Source organism: Sinocyclocheilus rhinocerous, unplaced genomic scaffold (assembly GCF_001515625.1).
Source record: "Sinocyclocheilus rhinocerous isolate Xijiao unplaced genomic scaffold, SAMN03320098_v1.1 scaffold1215, whole genome shotgun sequence".
NCBI lineage: Eukaryota > Metazoa > Chordata > Actinopteri > Cypriniformes > Cyprinidae > Sinocyclocheilus > Sinocyclocheilus rhinocerous.
Genome location: NW_015628913.1, coordinates 58,607 through 62,486, shown reverse-complemented (window position 1 = coordinate 62,486; position 3,880 = coordinate 58,607). Strand labels below are relative to the sequence as shown.

Genomic DNA, 3,880 nt, shown 5'->3' with positions numbered 1-3,880 from the left:
TTTTTTTTTTTTTTTTTTTTTATAAAACAAAACAGATTTTGAGCCTCCGAGCGCCTCCTGGATGAAAAAACTTTTTAACTCGTAGAAAACAGAGCCTTTCTTTCCCTATGCAGTAAGCTTGATCTTTTTCTACAAAGCACACTTTTAAAACAGGCACTATTTACACGAATACAGATTAATTTCACACTTATGTCAGAGCACCCATAACAAGTTTTATTTAATATACTTTGTTTCAGTTGTTCAACTTTTGAAATGTGAAAATGCCAACCCCTACGCCTTTCTTTTTAATAATATTAAAACGTTTTAATTACATCTGTCAAATGTCGCCCTCTTAAGATAAATAGACAAAAACTAAAGTTATTTTTATTGTCCTTTCAAAAAAAATTTTTTCATCTCATTCATCATCATCTAAATCGTACAGTAATAAATTTAGCTGCCGCTTTAAAAGTGATGAGGAGGCTTCATACAGAGGATCAGTCCATTTGCTCTTGTGGGGAAGATTCTTCAGTTTATGTGACGATGTACCTGGTTTGAAGAAGACGGGGTTTTAGCAAAAGTTCTGGGAATATATTCACGCTTGTTTGTATCAGATGTGTAATGCTGCAAGTTAAAAACACAATGAAATTACTATAAAAGTTGGCCAAAGAAACGCATCCACCCCGTCGAAACCATTCTATTTATAGCATCAGCAGTTGAGCTGTGAAGATTGTTACACTGTAATTTCATAAGGGCGGAGGAAAATGTCTTAATTTTTCATTTAAACTGAAGGGAAGACCCTGTGTTTACTAAGAGCCTGTTGATTATTCTGGTCTCAAATATACAGGGATGTCGAGGAGGAGTCGGGATTGTTGCACACTTGGTAAATCAACCAACACATCACTGGTAAGTTTCCTGCCAGAGTTTGATGATGGTTTTTGATGATCATTGTCATTTAAATGATCAGTACTCAGAATCACAATCATATGTGTAATTTCAGATATAAACCTTTCATGAATGTCAGTTTATACCCCTCGGATTCAGTTTGCCATTGTTTGTAATCATCATAAGTGATTATTAAATGAGATAACGTAACTGAATTGAATGACGTCCCATTCATACGGGGCGTCAGCGTTTTAACGCTTGACGGAGGGCGTTTCTGAAGCTTCGCGCTGACGCGACCGTCATAGTGACAACAGCCAATCACATTAGTCTTCTGGTGTTGCATGAACGCGATTGGCTAGCGTCTGCGCTAGGGTATTTGCATTAGGTGATCTGATTGGCTGACGCCTGCGTTGGCGCTTTACAAAGTTGTAAAGTTTTCAACTTCTGCCGCGAGCAACGGACCCAACGCGACGCGACGGACCCACAATTAATTGCCAACGCTTGACGTCACTCCATTCAAAGTACGAGAGGCGTATATTTAAAAAAAAGTATATAAGAGGCGTTGACGCTGACGCCCCGTGTGTATGGGGAATACGTCATTACGCCGCGTTAAAAGTGATGTCATCGACGATGGAGAGAAGGGCGCAGGAAGCTTCTGATTAACAGAGCGTTTATAAAGAGAAAACTAAATACAGCTTTACAGCTGGGTGGAAAGAATGATACATTTAGAAAATAAATAAATTATGATTTAAATGAAGTTAAATGGCCTGGCTCCAAACCATTTTTTAATAAAAGACTTTAAACAATACTATAAACAATACTGTTCTGTGTCAGCATAAAAGGCAATTAGAGCATCTAAAATTGTTTATAAATATTAAAGGCATATGTGAAATCATGCTATAGTAAATCATAATTGGAAAATAAGAAGTCATAATTATTAGATAGTAAGTCATTAGGACAAAAAGTCAATGTCTTCTTTTTCTGACTTTTTATAGATTTATCTGAATGTGAAAAGATAAAATCAAAACTTTATGGTTATAACCCTGTGATTATTTCTTAGTTTTATTTATTCTGTTATAATAGTAAAGTTATAATTCACAGTGATAAGTTCATTGCACTTTATCGACCATTTTGAATTTACTTGCTGATGAATAAAATTGAGTTAAAACACTGAAAGAAAGAAACAAGTCATAAAGAACAACATGAGGGAATAAATGACCATTTTCATTTTTGGATGAACTCCACCTGTTGCCTGCAGCTACAGTACATAGTACAGTAAAGTACAGAGGTGTCTCATAGTTCCCTTATGAAGGCAAGAACACTCAAATATCCAGGCCTGGTGGAATTAGGAAGGAAGTTTAGCCTACTCCTTCCTCACATTGTGGGCCGCAGGAAGGGGTGGCCGTCACCCACCGACAGACTTTTCCTCCTGAATAGCACACATTGCCCTGCTCACGGGCCGGGCAAACACTTCTTCGTTAACCTAACTGAGTTCTTCAAACTCTTCACTCCGCTAGAGTTGTCTTTTTAGGTAAGAAAATGTGTTTTTACTTTTACTTTATTTATTTATGCTCCAGGTGTGTGTGTGTGTGTGTGTGTGTGTGTGTGCACTTGGATGGGTTAAATGCAGAGCATAAATTCTGAGTATGGGACACCATACTTGGCCACACGTCACGTCACTTCTTATCGTCACTTCTTCTTAAATCATACAACTTTTAGGTTCAAATGGTTATTTCACCATAAGTCTGTACATAATAACATAGGGGCACTTGCTAAATAGTTTTACACAGCCAGTCTATGTTCTCTTGTTATTTGATGTATATTGTTTGTTTGTTTGCTATAAAATTAAATATAAGTGCTTGTGCATTATTTATTTATTTATCAGGCCTGGTGGAATTAGGAAGGAAGTTTACTCCTTCCTCACATTGTGGGCCGCAGGAAGGGGTGGCTGTCACCCACTGACAGACTTTTCCTCCTGAATAGCACACATTGCCCTGCTCACGGGCCGGGCAAACACTTCTTCGTTAACCTAACTGAGTTCTTCAAACTCTTCACTCCGCTAGAGTTGTCTTTTTAGGTAAGAAAATGTGTTTTTACTTTTACTTTATTTATTTATGCTCCAGGTGTGTGTGTGTGTGTGTGTGTGTGTGTGTGTGCACTTGGATGGGTTAAATGCAGAGCATAAATTCTGAGTATGGGACACCATACTTGGCCACACGTCACGTCACTTCTTATCGTCACTTCTTCTTAAATCATACAACTTTTAGGTTCAAATGGTTATTTCACCATAAGTCTGTACATAATAACATAGGGGCACTTGCTAAATAGTTTTACACAGCCAGTCTATGTTCTCTTGTTATTTGATGTATATTGTTTGTTTGTTTGCTATAAAATTAAATATAAGTGCTTGTGCATTATTTATTTATTTATTGCTTTTTTTTTAAATGAGGTATCTTAATAGGGAATGGAAGCATGAATGTTTCAAATATGTGGTGCATTTGTACTTTATGGTACATTTTAGATATTTAATGTTCTGTACCAGAATCAAGGATATATTTTTTGTATTTAAAGATATATGTAATGTATGTATGTATTGTATGTAATGCTAATAACGATCATCTCCAACGAAAAAAAAAAAATAATAATAATAATAATATATATATATATATATATATATATATATATATGAATATCAACAACATTTTGACATCTTATTCTCATCTTTACATTCTCCTAGAAACGTCAAGGAGCTTTATTAAATTTACATTTTTTACTTTATTTTATATTTTTAATCATAAATAAAATAGACTTGGGTTTGGAAGTTTCAAGGCTTGTGTTGTGAGAATAACAGCAATTACAAAGAACCACACTGCCTGCGTCTAGACCAGTGTTTCCCAACCTTTTTTTAGTCGCGGCACCCTTTGGAAATTTTAACAAACTTGTGGCACCCTACAAAATTAATTTTGTCACAATATTTGAATTTCTAACTTTGATATGATAATTTGAAAAGTATAGATAT

At 35.5% G+C, this 3,880-nt stretch overlaps 1 protein-coding gene across 2 annotated transcripts in view; it reads left to right on the top strand.

The window, feature by feature from the left end:
* Nucleotides 1-781: 781 nt before the first annotated feature.
* The window catches only part of LOC107738526 (ras-related protein M-Ras), a 23,225-nt gene continuing 20,126 nt past the window's right edge, over nucleotides 782-3,880 (top strand). For both annotated transcript variants that reach the window (XM_016550283.1, XM_016550282.1), the window contains exon 1: nucleotides 782-882. The gene's annotated coding sequence lies outside the window, so the exon portion shown is untranslated. The remainder of the gene's footprint in view (nucleotides 883-3,880) is intronic.